The 18,606-nt window shown below is 50.1% G+C and overlaps 1 non-coding gene across 1 annotated transcript; it reads left to right on the top strand.

Moving 5' to 3' along the window:
• Positions 1–7,350: 7,350 nt before the first annotated feature.
• Positions 7,351–7,422, top strand: trnam-cau (transfer RNA methionine (anticodon CAU)). The gene has a single exon. It is a non-coding gene; the product is annotated as a tRNA-Met (tRNA).
• Positions 7,423–18,606: the final 11,184 nt, after the last annotated feature.

Below are 18,606 nucleotides of genomic sequence, written 5' to 3'. Positions count from 1 at the left end.
ATCCAATATGGCCTCCCCTCTGGTTGGACAATCTACATACTGAGTTAGAAAAGCTTCCTGGACACACTGCACAAACACCGCCCCATCCAATCTACTTGATCTAAAGAGTTTCCAATCAATATGTGAGAAGTTGAAGTCGCCCATGACTACGACCCTGTGGCTTCTGCACCTTTCCAAAATCTGCTTCCCAATCTGTTTCTCCACATCTCTGCTGCTATTGGGGGGCCTATAGTAAACACCCAACAAGGTGACTGCACCTTTCCTATTTCTGACTTCAGCCCATACTACCTCCAAAGGCAGATCCCCCTCAAACTGCCTTTCTGCAGCCGTTATACCATTTCTAATTAGCAACGCCACCCTCCCTAATCTTACTGAAACATCTGTAACCAGGAACCTCCAACAGCCATTCCTGTCTCTCTTCTATCCACGTTTCCGTGATGGCCACAACATCGTAGTCCCAGGTACCGATCCATGCCTTAAGTTCACCCACCTTATTTCTGATACTCCTTGCATTGAAGTATACACACTTGAGCCCATCTCTGTGTCCGCAAGTATTCCCTGTCAGTGCTACCTTCTCCACAGCCTCCCTACAGTCTTGGACATCCTGACACACAGCTAGCTTACTTGCTGGACTACAAGTCTGATCCCATCCCCCTGCCAAATTAGTTTAAATCCCCCCGAAGAGTGCAAGCAAACCTACCTCCCAGGATAGTGATGCCCTTCTGGTTCAGGTGTAACCCGTCCTGTTTGTACAGGTCCCACCTTCCCCAGAATGCAGTCCAATTGTCCAAATACCTGAAGCCCTCCCTCCTACACCATCCTTGCAGCCACGTGTTCAACTGCACTCTCTCCCTATTCCTTGCCTCACTGTCACGTGGCACCGGCAACAACCCAGAGATGACGACTCTGTCTGTCCTAGCTTTTAGCTTCCAGCCTAACTCCCTGAGCTCTTGAATGACCTCCCCACCCCTCTTCCTACCAATGTCGTTGGTGCCAATGTGTACCACGACTTCTGGCTGCACACCCTCCCCCTTAAGGATTCTAAAGACACGGTCCAAGACGTCTCGGACCCTGGCACCCGGGAGGCAACAAACCATCCGAGAGTCTCGCCCATGTCCACAGAACCGCCTGTCCGTCCCTCTAACTAGAGAGTCTCCTATAACTAGCGCTCTCCTCCTCTCCCCCTTTCCCTTCTGAGTCTCAGAGCCAGACCTCACGCCACAGATCCCTTCACTGCAGCTTACACCTGCAAGGCTGTCCAATGTTGTATTATAAAGTGGTCTCTTTACTAACCCACTCACAACGCTTTCTATTTACTCATTCATAAGTCTTTTCTAACCTGTTCACAAGTGCCCTATATCTAATAATACTGCATTCCCGTTTGATTCATTCATAACTCCTTCCTATAATGCGGCTTCATTCATTCATAAAACCGCGGTTTTGTAGTCTATTTATAAAATAGACTAAATTAAAACACCTTTCAAGTCATTCCTGCTTTTTCACACCTTCAACCCTTAACAGCTCTTGTTACAAGCAGTTATTTCTACATCAAAAGCTAACTTTGAACGCAGTAATGTATTCAGAACAATACCATCCCATGCCATCTTGTCTCCATGAAAAATTATGATATTAATCAGTCCTTACCAACCACCTCTCGGGACCTGCACAGATACAAAGCATCAAACAGTTTCTTCAACTCGCAGAAATTGCAGGAATAAATGAAACTCACGCTGGCAAATACTAAAGAAATTTCATGACCCAGCTGCAGTAAGCAGTTTAATATCCTTTATTCTTTTATTCAGTGCAGGTACAATGTCCAACTTATTTAGAGCATGCAGGCCTAGGGTTTTTACGAGGTAAAAACAATGACTGCAGATGCTGAAAATCAAATACTGGATTAGTGGTGCTGGAAGAGCACAGCAGTTCAGGCAGCATCCAACGAGCAGCGAAATCAACGTTTCGGGCAAAAGCCCTTCATCAGGAATAAAGGCAGTGAGCCTGAAGCATGGAGAGATAAGCTAGAGGAGGGTGGGGGTGGGGAGAGAGTAGCATAGAGTACAATTGGTGAGTGGGGGAGGAGATGAAGGTGATAGGTCAAGGAGGAGAGGGTGGAGTGAATAGGTGGAAAAGAAGATAGGCAGGTCGGACAAGTCAAGGTGACAGTAACTGAGCTGCAAGTTTGAAACTAGGATGAGGTGGGGGAAGGGGAAATGAGGAAGCTGTTGAAGTCCACATTGATGCCCTGGGGTTGAAGTGTTCCGAGGCGGAAGATGAGGCGTTCTTCCTCCAGGCGTCGGGTGGTGAGGGAGCGGCGGTGAAGGAGGCCCAGGACCTCCATGTCCTCGGCAGAGTGGGAGGGGGAGTTGAAATGTTGGGCCACGGGGCGGTTTGGTTGATTGGTGCGGGTGTCTCGGAGATGTTCCCTAAAGCGCTCTGCTAGGAGGCGCCCAGTCTCCCCAATGTAGAGGAGACCACATCGGGAGCAACGGATACAATAAATGATATTGGTGGATGTGCAGGTGAAACTTTGATGGATGTGGAAGGCTCCATTAGGGCCTTGGATAGAGGTGAGGGAGGAGATGTGGGCACAGGTTTTACAGTTCCTGCGGTGGTAGGGGAAAGTGCCAGAATGGGAGGGTGGGTCGTAGGGGGGTGTGGACCTGACCAGGTAGTCACGGAGGGAACGGGAGGAGGTTGAGCAATTCATCAACTTCACCAACACATTCCACCCTGACCTTAAATTTACCTGGACTATCTCTGACACCTCGCTCCCCTTCCTGGACCTCTCCATCTCCATTAGTGACGACCGACTTGACACTGACATTTTTTACAAACCCACTGACTCCCATAGCTACCTGCATTACACCTCTTCCCACCCTATCTCTTGCAAAAATGCCATCCCGTATTCCCAATTTCTCCGCCTCCGCCGTATCTGCTCCCAGGAGGACAAGTTCCACCATAGGACACACCAGATGGCCTCCTTCTTTAGAGACCGCAATTTCCCTTCCCACGTGGTTAAAGATGCCCTCCAACGCATCTCGTCCTCATCCCGCACCTCCGCCCTCAGACCCCACCCCTCCAACCGTAACAAGGACAGAACGCCCCTGGTGCTCACCTTCCACCCTACAAACCTTCGCATCAACCAAATCATCCACCGACATTTCTGTCACCTCCAAAAAGACCCCACCACCAGGGATATATTTCCCTCCCCACCCCTTTCTGCCTTCCGCAAAGACCGTTCCCTCCGTGACTACCTGGTCAGGTCCACACCCCCCTACGACCCACCCTCCCATTCTGGCACTTTCCCCTGCCACCGCAGGAACTGTAAAACCTGTGCCCACACCTCCTCCCTCACCTCTATCCAAGGCCCTAAAGCAGCCTTCCACATCCATCAAAGTTTCACCTGCACATCCACCAATATCATTTATTGTATCCGTTGCTCCCGATGTGGTCTCCTCTACATTGGGGAGACTGGGCGCCTCCTAGCAGAGCGCTTTAGGGAACATCTCCGAGACACCCGCACCAATCAACCAAACCGCCCCGTGGCCCAACATTTCAACTCCCCCTCCCACTCTGCCGAGGACATGGAGGTCCTGGGCCTCCTTCACCGCCGCTCCCTCACCACCAGACGCCTGGAGGAAGAACGCCTCATCTTCCGCCTCGGAACACTTCAACCCCAGGGCATCAATGTGGACTTCAACAGCTTCCTCATTTCCCCTTCCCCCACCTCATCCTAGTTTCAAACTTGCAGCTCAGTTACTGTCACCTTGACTTGTCCGACCTGCCTATCTTCTTTTCCACCTATTCACTCCACCCTCTCCTCCTTGACCTATCACCTTCATCTCCTCCCCCACTCACCCATTGTACTCTATGCTACTCTCTCCCCACCCCCACCCTCCTCTAGCTTATCTCTCCATGCTTCAGGCTCACTGCCTTTATTCCTGATGAAGGGCTTTTGCCCGAAACGTTGATTTCGCTGCTCGTTGGATGCTGCCTGAACTGCTGTGCTCTTCCAGCACCACTAATCCAGTACTAGGGTTTTTACTGACATTTGCTAGATTAAAAGACTAAAGGACTAACACCTCTTAATTCTGCAAGCAGACCACACAGACAATCTCAATCCTATCAGGAGTAGCAGCCAGCGTTTGTGTCCAATAGATAAAACAATGGGACACCATAGTGACGGAGTGTTAATCTCTGTAAGAACTGTGTGTAAAGAGGCTGCTGTAAGGACAGTATTTCAGGATTCCATCACCACCTCAAACTTGTGCAACTTGCAGTTGCTGAATAAAGAGGCTATTTTCGCCAGTCGCTGATTTTGGTCGCTATTTGAACACGATCCCACAACGGGAACAGAGAATACTCGCCCAGTGCTGAAGGTTGGACAGAAAGGAAAACTAAAGTTTCTGACAGCGGCTGACAATCTGAGTGATGCTTGTGAGAAATGCCCGGAGCTATTTGGAAATTGTCAGGGTCTGGGTGACCCAATGATGTTTTGTAGGTCAGAGCCTGGGAACAAGTGGCAGGGTGGAGGGGGAATGTGGACACAGGTTATGTCCCCACCATTGAGCTGGAGAGTACGGAAACTGACCTTTCCATCCAACATGGCCACTCTGATTAAACTGAAATTAATCTCATCCTATTTGCCAGAATTTGTACCATCTATCTCTCAACTCATGTATCCATCCAAATAACTTTGAAATATTATAATTGTCCCAGTCCCACCACTCCCTCCGGTAGCTCATTCCATACATGCATCACCTTCTGTGTGAAAAGGTTACCCCTTAGATCCCCCTTCCCCTCTCACCTTAACCTATGCCCTCTAGTTTTGGACACCAAAGAGTCCGGTTCCATGCTGTACAGCTGTATGAATCTAGTGTAAGTGGCAATATTTTGGTGGTACACACTTGATGGGCCAAAGGGCCTTTTCTGTACTGTATGATTCTGTGATCAGAAAACTCCCGTAGGGTTCCACAAAAAGCATGCCTCACTGTGCTTCATGATTTTATAAACCTCTGCAAGGTCACCTCTCAACCTCCTCCAATGAAAAGGTCCCAGACTGTCCAACTAGATGTATTCAGTTATGATCTGTTGAATGCTGGTGCAGACTCGAAAGACCAAATGGCTTACTCCTGCTCCCAATTCTCACACTGTGTCCAGGACAGCAATAGACCATAAGAGATCGGAGCAGAAATTAGGCCATTCAGCCCGTCAGGTCTGCTCCACTATTCAATAATGGCTGATAAGTTTCTCCCTGAAAATGTGTTGCTGGAAAAGCGCAGCAGGTCAGGCAGCATCCAAGGAGCAGGAGAATTGACGTTTCGGGCATGAGCCCTTCTTCAGGAGGGCTTCCTGAAGAAGGGCTCATGCCCGAAACATCGATTCTCCTGCTCCTTGGATGCTGCCTGACCTGCTGCGCTTTTCCAGCAACACATTTTCAGCTCTGATCTCCAGCATCTGCAGTCCTCACTTTCTCCTCCTGATAAGTTTCTCCACCCCATTTTCCCACTTTCTCCCCATAACCCTGGATCCGCTTGATACTCAGGAACATTTCCATCTCAGTCTTAAATATCCTCACTGACCTGGCCTCTACAGCCTTCTGTGACATCCACAGATTCACTGCTCTCTGGCTGAAGAAGTTTCTCCTTATCTCCATTCTAAAAGGTCTTCCCTTTACTCGTGCGACGGTCTGTGTGGAGATTGCACATTCTCCCTGTGTCTGCATGGGTTTCCTCCAGGTGCTCTGGTTTCCTCCCACAGACTAAAATATGCAGGTTAGGTGAATTGATCATGTTAAATTGCCCATAGGTGTAAATATGGGGGAATGGGACCGAGCGGGTTACTCTTCGGAGGGTCGGTGTGGACTAGTTAGGCCAAAGGGCCAGTTTCCACACTGTCGGGAATCTAATCTAATCTACTCTAAGGTTGTGACCACTGGTTCTAGTCCCGATAGTTATAGAACTCGATATTGAAGACCGGAGGGCTGTAAGGTCTCCAAGTGGAAAATGAGATGTTGTTCTTTCATCTGCAGCTAGAACACTGCTGCAAGCCTGAGACAGGGATGTTGGCCAGGGAACAGGGTGATGTGTTAAAGTGGCAGGCAACCGCAAGGTCAGGGCCTTGAGTTTCTGCGGGCAGAAGCGGGATGTTCTGCGAAGCAGTCACCCAGTTAATGCTTCATGCTACGTTGGGGAAACGACACTGTGAGCAGCGAATGCGGTGGAATGAAATAGCAGCAGGGAGACTGGATGAGAAGCAGCTGTTCGGGAAAGTCTTTGCCGCTTGCAATTCTGAGAGCAATCTCAAATGTATTTCATACTGAGCATGTCTCAGGTCGCTCAAGAGGTCTGGGGCATTACCGGCGTGCGTGCTTTCTGGCTCGTTGGTCTAGGCGTATGATTCTCGCTTCGGGTCTGTTACTGCGCTGATTTGCGAGAGGTCCCGGGTTCAAATCCCGGACGAGCCCGCGTTTTTTAACTTGACTTGTGCAAAACTGCCTGATTAACTTTCTCAAAAAGCACCTTCGTGAAACCAGCGTGGGCTGCCTGGAGTACGAATGAGGAAGAAAACAGAGAAATGAAATGGTTGGAGATCGTGCTCAACAAGCTACTTGGATGCTGCCTGAACTGCTGTGCTCTTCCAGCACCACTAATCCACAATCTGGTTTCCAGCATCTGCAGTCATTGTTTTTACCATAATGCTCAACAGGTTGACGTGAGTGGTGCGGTGTTTGAGGAATGTCAGCAATCAAGGTAGATTGGAAAATTGTGATAGCTCTCCTCGGAGAACCGAACTTTTCCAAGTCATGAGGGACCTAGAAACAGGAAATAATGTTGTGAAAATGCTCCCACGCCTGAAAGGATCCATAACGATTCGGCAGAATTTTAAGTCACGAGGAAAAGAAGTAAAAGTGACATTAGGAAGAACGTTTTCGTACAGGGAGTGGTGAGGGTCAGTAAGTCCCTGTCTGACATTGACAAAGAGGAAGATTCAATGGACCCAAAAGGGAATTCGGTGGTCACGTTCAGATGTGCAGATTTACGCTGAGAAGGCGAGAGAATGGAACGACGAGAGTCACACGTTTACTTCAGTGTAGAACCAGCAGAGCGAAGGTGGGCCGCATAGCCTCCGTCTGCGCTGTGACACATGTTGTGATTCAGTGTGAAATCACAGTTCGACCGACAGAATGTGGGAATTTAGAAAAAAGTTTATATTTACACAGCCTCCATACGTCTGCGAAACAGCATATCACACGACAGCAGTGGAGGTCTTTGACATCAGGCTCGAAGGTGCCTGCCGCGTGCCAGACAAAAACCTGAAGTGTTCTGTGCAACCAGCTCCCCAAGCGGCAGCAGAGTGGCGCAGCGGGAGCGTGCTGGGCCCATAACCCAGAGGTCGATGGATCGAAACCATCCTCTGCTATCGTTCACTGTCACCTTGATCTGCTTTCTTCAGCAAACTGCCTTTGCATCTACTTACCGATGTTCATATCGATCCACTCTCACCTTGACCTCCTTTCCTTTGGATCGCTGCTCTCTTCAGCAAACTGCCTTTGCAAATCTTTGCCGTCAAGTTGAAACCCATGCCTTGCGGTTTCGGCTATTCCCTGCAGTCATTCACCACCCTGGTTCAGACGTAAATGACAAGCATGTCAGAAACCGCATCACGACTCAGACATAGTCCCCCACTATTAGGACGGATACCACCGATTGTGAATAACCTCAGAGAGAGAGAAAGAGAGACAAGTGACAGACAGTCGCAGTGGAATCCATGGGCTGAATGGCTTCTGTCTGCGCGAGAATGATGCTACGTGTTTATGCCGCCCCACTGCCTGTCTCTGGGATTGGAGGGCTGTGTAAGGTCTCCACGTGGAAAATGAGGTGTTGTTCTTTCATCTGGAGCTGGAACACTGCTGTAACCAAGAGATGTTGGCCAGGGAACAGGGGGACCTGTTAAAGTGGCAGGCAACCGCAAGGTCAGGGCCTTTTTAGTGAAACTGACACCTCTCACCCAAAGGATTCAGAGAGAGGGAAACAGCCGAACCGCAAAAGTGCTAGATCACTGTTCCACAAAAGCATCTTTGTTAAACGAGATCGGACTGCCAGAAGTAGGGGATGGGGCTGAGCTACCATTGCAGCGAACACAGTGAAGGGGAACACTTGTTCAAAGTTAGAACATGTTTTGCAGATTGTTCGCCCACACAATCTGAGTCTGAATGAATTCTCCAGCTGCTTTATTGCTAAAAATCTGAGAGTGAAATTTCAGGAAGCGGGGAATTGAAGTGATTGGAGACAGCGCTGAACAGGTTGTCGTGAATTGTGCCGTGTATGAGGAATGTCAATAATGAAGGCAGATTGGAAAGTTGGGACAGTTCTCCTTGGAGAACAGAAGTTTGACATCTGGCCCAGTTGACGTTTTCCATAACATGAGGGGTCCAGACAGAGAAAATAATATAGTGAAAATGGTACCACGCCTGAAAGGATCGCTCCCAATTAGGCAGAGTCTTGAGCAAAGCAAGTAAAAATGACATTATGAAGAACGTTTTCGTGCAAAGAGTGGTTAGGGTCAGATTTACACAGTTGCGCTGGCACCCTTGTAGAGCTCTGAGTTGTCTTGTCCTCTTCTGTCGCTGTGTTCTGATCTCAAGTGTGAAACCTCTTCCCTCAGATGGTAATGAACTGGTGAAGTAGAAACACAGACTTGCCGTTTTTGTCCATTTCCTGCGGTAAAGAAACAGACGCCCTTGTAACAAAATACTTTCTGCAGGATTGCTGTGTCAAGGCAAATTCTGAACACCAAGCAGGCTGCACAAGAAGGCACTCATATCAATTTACCTGAGGGAAGAGTCTCCGGTGTCCATTTCTGTCTGTCCCGATACCACATCACCTTGTCATTTCTCCGAGAACAGACCTTTGGAACAAGTTCAAAGTTGCCATTTGATGGATTCGTGTCAATGACGCCTCCTCCCCCAAGTGATAGGGAGAGAGAGCAGAAGAGCGAATGGGCTCTGTCTTCCACCAGCACAGCTTGGAAGGAGAAACAAAATGGTTCAATGATCCGCTAGTGGAGAGAGCCCGGTCCCTGGGGACGGGACAAACAGCAGTGTCCTGGGAGCAGGAGACAGACTGAGAAGCAGATGTTCTTGATACTCGTTGCTGCTTGAAATTCTGGGAGCAATGTACAATGTATTTCGTACTGAGCAAGTCTCAGCTGCTTCTGGAGCTGGCTGCGCCCATGGCGTGTGGCTCGTTGGTCTCAGGGTATGAACAGGTTGACGTGAATGGTGCCGCGCCTGAGGAGTGTCAGTTCTGAAGGTACATTGGAAAGTTGGGACAGATCTCCTTGGACCTGTAGTTGCTGTGGAGGAGGATGATAAGACACCGAATATATAATAAAAGATTATAGTGTCATGTAACAGAAATGATATATTGAAGAAACCTAGATTACTGTTGAGTCTTTCATCTTTTAAAACGGGTTGTAGATTTCGGTTCATTCATCTGTAAATCCCAGAACTTTTTAAAAGTCACATTCTCCAAGTAACTTAAGGTTCTATAAACGGAGGTGACACCTCAGGTCAGACAATGCATGAAAGCTGTGAGGGTAGGGTCTATCTGTATCCTAATCTTGAGTGAGACTGGTTCTATTTCCAAATATACAACCCTGCAAACGCAGATTCACCCCCAAAGACTTCTATATGTGAGTGCATGCATGAGAGAGAGCGTGTGTGTGTGTGTGTGTGTGAGAGAGAGAGAGATGGAGTATAATCATGTGAGATGGTGGATGCGTAGGTTTGATTGTGGGGATGTATTACTGTGTGTCTGAGAGAGAGCATGTCTATCAGAGAGGGTCTGCACGAGCGTGTGAGTATGTAAGAGAGTGTGCTTGTGTGTGTGAGAGTGCATTGTGTCGCTGGGTCTCCTGTCGTGTGACATGAGCCCAGGGTCTCGGCTGAGGCCATCCTCATGTGTTCTAAACTTGGCTATCAGCCTCTGCTCGGCCACTAGATCAAAGAGGGCTGAGGCATGAGAAAGGACGGGCGGGGGCAATGGTGCTGGTAGAGAAGGGAGAGAAATGGAGAGGGGACAGAGGTTGGGGAGTAGAGAATGACTGGGGTTCAGAGGGTTAGGGAGAGAATCGGGGTCCAGTGTGAAAAGGGGAGAAAGGGCGGGGGCAGTGGGTGGGGAGAAAATGGACAAGGGGCGGAATGGGAAGCGAGAGACAGCACAAATCCCACCTTCCCCATGACTGGTGTCAGTGTCCCACGAACTGGAACCCACTCTTTCCACAGCAGTTTTGGGGCAACCATTTCTCAATATAAGCATGGCTAAGGCATATCATCCCTGCAGGCCATTCACACCGACCTTCCCAACAGATCCCACTTAGACTCACTCGATTATGCTACATCCTTGCAGTTCCCCATGGCTATTTCCTGATGAAGGGTTTTGCACGCAACGTCGATTCTCCTGCTCCTCAGATGCTGCCTGACCTGCTGTGCTTTTCCAGCACCACACTCTCGACCCTAATCTCCAGCATCTGCAGTCCTCACTTTCGCCCTGTAGGGGGTGAATGTTATATTTCTAGTCTTTTAAATCTTTTTAAATCGTTTCCCCTCACCCTAAACCTATACCCTGTAGTTTTGTAATACCTCTACCCTGGGGAAAAGACAGAAACGTTGAGCAGCCAGACAAAATGCAAAAGGAATAACATGTCGAGGCACAGGGGAAAAAACATTTCGACAAAAAATTGCTTTGGTATTTTTCTCTCGTATTCGCATTTGGACACTTAAAATTTGTCACGATCTGGAGGTGCCCGTGTTGGACTGGGGTGTACGAAGTTAAAAATCACACAACACCAGGATACAGTCCAATAGGCTTGTTTGGAAGCACTAGCTTTCGCAGCGATGCTCCTTCATCAGGTGGTTGTGGAGGATAAGATCATAAATTCTGTGTCTTACGATCTAGGATTTGCACATTAATGAACTGAAACCTGCAACCCATTCTAAAAGATGAAAGACTTAACAGCAATCTTGGTTTGTTCAATACATCATTTCAGTTGCATGACACTGATCTTTTGCTATAAATTCTGTGTCTTACGATCCTGCTCCACAAGCACCAGATGAAGGAGCAGCGCTCTGAAAGCTAGTGCTTCCAAATAAGTCTGTTGGACTATAACCAGGTGTTTTGTGATTTTTAACTTTAAAATTTGTAACAAATTCCTGCACACTAAGCATGCTCCGCGGTGTCAGCAATCAATGTGCATGACCGCCCGTGTCAGCAAAGCACTGCGCATATTCCTTGGTGCCCGCAGAAACTGGGCGTCAGCTCCTTTCCATGGACCAATGAAGAACCTTGGAGGACCGGAAGGAGACTGGTCCTCCTGCCAATCAGAGCCGGCCATTGTCGAAATGTGGAGGTTGGACCGTGAGCTCTGAAGTTGCTGTTGCTCCTTTCTCTGTGAACTTCACCCTAGACTGTAACTTCCTTCCTCTGTCTCACTTTTGTGAGTACAACAGTCTGTTTCTCACCACTTTTTCCATTTTTTGTTTCATTCTGGGGTTCAATTGTTGACTTGCAGCAACTGAAAGGAAAGAGTGAATCAATGGAGGGGACAGAAAAGTTGATCCAGGTCTATGTCTCACTTTGCAAACACATGGCAAATGCAGTGACACAATCTATAGCCTTTGATGTCCTGACCTTCCTGGGAAGGTACGTCCAAGTCGAGGGAGAAGCCACCGATGTGATCGACCCCTTTGGGATCTGGACCAGTAAGAGGCAGGTCAAGGTAACTCTGAGGGCCGATGACAGTGGGAACATCCTCCACCCACCCTCGAGCTTCGCAATCGGAGGGAGCAGAGGCTACCTGACATATGCAGGGCAGCCCAAAGTGTGCCGAACCTGCGGGAAGTCGGGACACGTGGCGGTGGATTGCAAAGTGACCATCTGCAGGAACTGCAAACAGGAGGGTCACTTGACAAAGGACTGTCGGGAGGAAAAGAGCTGCAACCTGTGCGGGGAGGCGGGCCACATGTACAAGGCCTGCCCAAGACGAGGAGCTGCCACCTACGCACAGATGGCCGGAGGTGGCAACACGAGCCGCGGACCGACAAAGTCTAACGAGGTACCGCGAATCAGCAAAGGAACGGTACCTGGAGGCACCCAGAAGGAAGGGAAAGTTGTAGAGGAGCAGGCAGCAGACAGCGGGGAGATGCAGCAGCCGACCCAAGCTCCTGCAAGACAGACGGAGGAAATGGAAGAGGAGGGATCAAAGGAGGCAGAGCAGTGGATTATCGTTAAAAACAGGAAAAGGAAACCTCTCGAGGGCCCCAAAGCCACCAAGCGAAGGGGGAAGAGACACCTCCAAGAGGAGGATACAGGCAGCTCCTCCGAGGGTGAGGACGGGCGCAAGAAGGGTCGCCTCCGGAGGAAGAGGCAGAGCGCCGTGGGGAGAAAGGAGGGCAACACCGCCCAAGAAGGAAAAGACGATCCCTCTGAGGGGATGGGTGAAGGCCTCCCCCTACCCGGTGAGAACCAAGGGGTACCCACCGGCCCACAGCTCCAGGGAACTGGGAGCAGCGTCCCAGTGACAGCCCTGCTGTCAGATGGAGAACGGGGCGATGAGGACCCTGGGTCCGACACGATGACACCAGAGCGGGGAAATGACTCCAGCGTGGAGCCGGACAACTACCTCAGCCCTGGGAAGGTCCAGCAGTTTGCTGTCACCACGGGGATGCACGCAGCTACCCCACTGGAGCAAGACCAGAAGAAAATGGACACTGGTAACCCCGCAAACTGTTAAAATGGGGTTTAAAATTGCCAGCGTAAATGTACGTAGCATTAAAGCGGCTACGCGATGTGTTTCAACGCTGGCCTTCCTGGCCAACGTCAAAGCCGATATCCTGTTTCTGCAGGAGTGTGGGATACCGCACCTCAGCAGTTACAGGAGATGGTCGAGCTTGTGGGCCCACGGGCCGTCAGTGTGGTCGGGGGGCAACGATAGCCGCGCCTCCGGCCTGGGTATCCTGTTGCGGGGAGGCAACTTCACCATCTCCGAGGTTAAGGAGGTGGTGGGCGGGCGCCTCCTCGTCGCGGATGTTAAATACAGAAACGCTCCCGTGAGACTAATCAACGTGTACGCCCCAGTGGGTAAGAGTGAACGGTTGGCCGTCCTGCAACAGCTTCCACTGCTGCTGGCTACGTCCAGGCCGGTCATTCTGGCCGGAGACTTCAACTGCATCATTGATGCTGATGGACGATCCGGCGGGGGGGACAGTAAACCGGACGCTACGTCCAGGGCCCTGATGGAAACGGTCAAAGACGCCAAGCTACACGACGTCTTCAGCGCCCCTGCAGACGGAGCGCAGCGTAGATACACCTGGTCACGGGCAGACGGGTCTATCCGCTCAAGGATAGATTACCTGTTTGTGTCCCGAACGCTCTCGGTCAGATCCACCGACGTCAAGCCGGTGTTCTTCTCTGACCACTGCCTCCTGCTGGCCGACTGTCACCTACAGGACGAACAGCGGGCGGGCAAGGGAACGTGGAAACTGAACACTAAGCTGTTGACCCCGGGAAACATCGAAGAGCTCAAGAGGGATTACGCAGGTTGGAGAACCGTGAAGCCCCTCTTTGAGTCTCCAGCGGACTGGTGGGAAACGGTAAAAGGGAACATCAAGAGGTTCTTTATCCTCAAAGGTGTCCAGGAGGCGAGAGAGAGGCGGGGAAAACTGTCCCAGCTCCAGGAAAGTATGCAGAACCTGCTCCTGCTGCAGACGATGGGGGTGGATGTCACGGAGGACCTCAAGGAGGTGAAGGGCCAGCAAGCCTCGCTCTTTGCCTCGGAGGCCTCCAGGATAATCTTCCGGTCCAGGGTCCGCTCGGTGGAGCAGGACGAGACGTGCTCACGTTTCTTCTTCCAGAAGGTGCACAAAGAGAGCTCCGTGCTCAGCAGCCTGAAGAAAGAAGATGGCTCGGTAACGTCATCTCAGGCTGACGTCATGAGGATCAGCAAATCCTTCTACGCCAGCCTGTATGACTCGAAGCCGACCGACAGCGCGGCCTCCCAGTCGTTCCTGTCCTCTATCACGGAGGTCCTAGATGACGGAACACGAGAGAGGCTGGACCAGCCGCTATCTCTGGATGAACTGACCAAGGCCCTCGAGTCCTTTGAAAAGAATAAATCTCCCGGAAGCGACGGCTTACCGGTCGAGGTTTATTCCGCTCTTTGGGACTTGATCGGCCAGGACCTGCTGGAGGTGTATGTCAGTATGCTCCGGGCAGGTACCATGAGTGAATCCATGAGGAAAGGCATCATCACCCTCGTCTACAAGCGGAAGGGGGAGAGGGAGGAAATTAGAAATTGGAGACCGATCTCACTGTTAAATGCAGACTACAAAATCCTGTCAAAGGTCATCGCCAACCGGGTCAGGTCTGCTCTGGGATCGGTGATCCACCCGGACCAAACCTGTGCTGTACCGGGCAGGAAGATCTCTGAGAGTCTTGCACTCCTCAGGGATACGATCGCCTACGTGCAGGACAGGGGGGTGGACACCTGCCTCATCAGCCTGGACCAGGAGAAAGCCTTTGACAGGATATCGCATACATATATGAGGGATGTCCTCTCCAAAATGGGCTTTGGGGAGGGAATCGGAAATTGGATCAGACTGCTCTACACCAACATTGTCAGTGCAGTCTCAATCAATGGGTGGGAATCAGATAGCTTCCCTGTAAGATCTGGAGTCAGGCAGGGATGCCCCCTCTCACCCGCCTTGTTTGTGTGTTGCATAGAGCCATTTGCCGAATCCATCAGGAAGGATGCGAGCCTGAGAGGGGTGACTATTCCTGGCAGCGGGGGCCTGCAGGTTAAGGCCTCCCTGTACATGGATGACGTCGCTGTTTTCTGCTCGGATCCGCTGTCCGTGCACAGACTCGTGTGCATCTGCGACCAGTTCGAACGGGCCTCGGGGGCCAAGGTAAACCGAGGCAAGAGCGAGGCCATGCTCTTCGGGAACTGGGCCGACCAATCCTCTATCCCCTTCACCGTCAGGACTGACCACCTGAAGGTGCTGGGTATTTGGTTCGGGGGGGCTGGGGCGTGCGCCAAGACCTGGGAGGAGCGGATCAGAAAGATGAGACAGAAACTAGGCAGATGGGGGCAACGGTCGCTCTCCATCGCGGGAAAAAACCTGGTCATCAGGTGTGAGGTCCTCTCAGTATTGCTATATGTGGCACAGGTCTGGCCTATCCCCAGGACCTGTGCCGCCGCAGTCACCCGGGCCATCTTCCAATTCATTTGGAGATCAAAGATGGACCGGGTCCGAAGAGACTCAATGTACAAAGACCGGTGCAATGGGGGAAAAAACACGCCCAATGCCACCCTCACCCTGATGGCCACCTTTGTGTATGGCTGCATCAAGCTGTGCGTGGATCCCCGGTACGCAAACACCAAGTGTCACTACGTACTGAGGTTCTACCTGTCCCCGGTGTTGCGAAGGATGGGCCTGGCCTCGCTGCCGCGGAACGCTCCGAGTAGTTGGACCGTTCCGTATCACCTGTCCTTCGTGGAGAAATTTATGAGGAAAAACACCTTTGACCACAAGTCCATCAGGAAGTGGTCAGCACGTAGCGTCCTTGAGACCCTTCGGGAAAAGGAGAGGGCGGATCCTGTCGAGCGGTTCCCTGAGCAGACTGTCAAAGCCATTTGGCAGAATGCCTCATCGCCAGAACTTTCCAACAAGCACCAAGACGTGGCTTGGCTGGTGGTGAGAAGGGCTCTGCCTGTGAGATCCTTTATGCACGCCCGGACTCTCTGCCGCACCGCACGCTGCCCTCGAAGTGGCTGCGGGGGGGACGAGACTGTCACACACCTCCTTCTGGAATGTGCCTATGCAGAGGAAGTCTGGAGAGGAATGCAGTGGTGCTTGTCGAGGTTCGTCCCGAGCAGCGCCGTGACGCGGGACTCCGTGCTCTACGGCCTGTTCCCCGGGACTCACACCGAGACGAACATTAACTGCGCCTGGAGGATCATCAACTCGGTGAAGGACGCTCTCTGGGCGGTCCGAAACCTGTTGATCTTCCAGCTGAAGGAGTTGACCCCGACCGAGTGTTGCAGACTGGCACATTCCAAGGTCCAAGACTACGTGTTGAGGGACGCGCTGAAGCTTGGGGCAGCTGCCGCCAAGGCGCGGTGGGGAAAGACCACCGTGTAAGATCGGCCTGCCGAAAGAAGAACAGGGGGCCCATACAGACGTTTTTTTGGGCTCTGCTGATGCCTCAGCCAAATATATGTATATATACAAGATTGAAAAAATGCACAGGATTGTAAAGGACAAGAATAAAGTCGAATCTGTGTTTGTAAATATGGACATATGTATGGCATGATCCAATGTACAGACCATCAAATCATTTATGAATAAAGTATATTTTTGAAATAAAAAAAAAAAAAATCTATAGCCTTTGATGTTTAAAAAAAACGCAGAGAGGAGGCGCATTGTTTTAATGGTGATATGTTGAGATGTGGTGAAAGTGAGATGATGGAGATCAGAGTTGAAAAGTGTGGCGCTGGAAAAGCACAGCAGGTTAGGCAGCAACTGAGGAGGAGGAGAGCCAATGTTTTGGGCACGAGCCCTTCATCAGGAATGATGTGTGGATGGACAAAGGGGCCTCAGCGTCCTTCTACACCAGTCACTGCCAGTTGTCAGACAGGAGCAGCAAGCAATGAAGAAGGGCTTATGCACGAAACGTCGATTCTCCTGTTCCTTGGATGCTGCCTGACCTGCTGCGCTTTTCCAGCAACACATTTTCAGCAGCAAGCAATCAGCAAGGCAAGTGATATATAAGCAAGAGAAGTTGAGTTCTGAAGTGGGGATGACTTCCTGCAGTTAGGTCAGTCATTGAATGTATTCAAGGCTGAGTTCATTTGACTTTGAAGAACAAAGAAGTGGATGGGTATTGGGGGAAGGTAAGAAAATGGTTTTAAGACCAGTGTAGAACAGTTACAGTCATAGGGCTTTTGCCCAAAACATTGATTTTGCTGCTCCTTGGATTCATCCTGAACTGCTGTGCTCTTCCAGCACCACTAATCCAGAATCTGGTTTCCAGCATCTGCAGTCATTGTTTTTACCAGCACAGAAACAGACCATTAAGTCCAACTAGTCCATGCTGACTGTGTTCTGAAACTAAACCAGTCCCACCTGCCAGTGTTTGGCCCAGACTCTCTGAACCTTTCCCATTACAATTGCAACAGTTAAGAGGCATTTGGATGGGTATATGAATAGGAAGGGTTTGGAGGGATATGGGCTGTGTGCTGGCAGGTGGGACTAGATTGGGTTGCGATATCAGGTCAGCATGGACGGGTTGGACTGAGGGGTCTGTTTCCATGCTGTACATCTCTAGGACTCTATGTACGTATTCAAATGCCTCTTAAACACTGTAACTGTACCTGCATCCACCACCTCCTCTGGACATTGATACCACTGGAGAACCATTCTCTGTCTCAAAATAAAAAGGTGCCCCTCATGTCTTTTTAAAATATTTCTCCTCTCATCTCCAAAGTTTGCTCCCTAACCTTGAAAAACCCATTCCAAGGAAAGAATACCTGCTGTTCACCTCATCGATATCCCTGAAGATTTTATAATCCTCTCTAAGGTCATCTCTCAACGTCCGATGCTACAGTGAAAAGAATCCCACCCTGTCCACCTAGATGCCGGTATATTTATATCTAGTTATGAACTGTTCAATGCTGGTGCTGACTGGAAAGACCAAATGACCTATTCCTGCTCCCAATTCTCACACTCTGTGTCCAGGACAGCAAGAGACCATATGACATAGGTGCAGAAATTAGGCCATTCAGCCCATCAGATCTACTCCACCATTCAATCACAACTGATACGTTTCTCAACCTCATTTTGAAATTTTGATTTTGGAAAGGCAGATCAGGGCAGGATCTGCAAAGTTAATGGGGCGTGTTGTTGACCAAAGATACCTTGGAGTGCTGGTTCATAGTTTCTTGAAAGTGGAGTCGCAGGTAGACAGGATTGTGAAGGAGGTATTTGATGTGCTTGCCTTTATAGGTCAGTGCATTTCAGTACAGATGTTGGGAGGTCATGTTGCCCCTGTACTGGTCATTGATTAGGCCACTTTTGGAATACTGTGTTCAGTTCTGGTTACCCTGCTACAGGAAAAGTGTTGTGAACCTTTGAAAGGGTTTGGCAAAGATTTACAAGGCTATTGCTAGAGTTGCAGGGTTTGAGCTATAGGGAGAGGCTGAATAGGCCGGGGCTGTTTTCCCTGGAGCATTGGAGGCTGAGAGGTGACTTTATAGAAGTTCATAAGGAGCATGGATAGGGTGAATAGCCAAAAACATTTCCACATAGTAGGGAAGTCCAAAACTAGAGGGCATAGATTTGAGGTGAGAGGGGAAAGATTTAGAAGGAAGCTTTTGGACAACTTTCTCACACAGAGAGTGATGCAAGCATGGAATGAGCTGCCAGAGGAAGTGGTGGAGTCTGGTATAATTACAGCATTTTAAATGGCATCTGGTAACAGGGTGAATTGAGAGGGATATAGGCTAAGTGCTGACAAATGGAACTATGTTAATTTGGGATATCTG

The sequence above is a fragment of the Chiloscyllium punctatum genome, chromosome 36, assembly GCF_047496795.1.
Source record: "Chiloscyllium punctatum isolate Juve2018m chromosome 36, sChiPun1.3, whole genome shotgun sequence".
Classification (NCBI taxonomy): Eukaryota; Metazoa; Chordata; class Chondrichthyes; order Orectolobiformes; family Hemiscylliidae; genus Chiloscyllium; species Chiloscyllium punctatum.
This window is presented reverse-complemented; position numbering and strand designations above follow the sequence as displayed.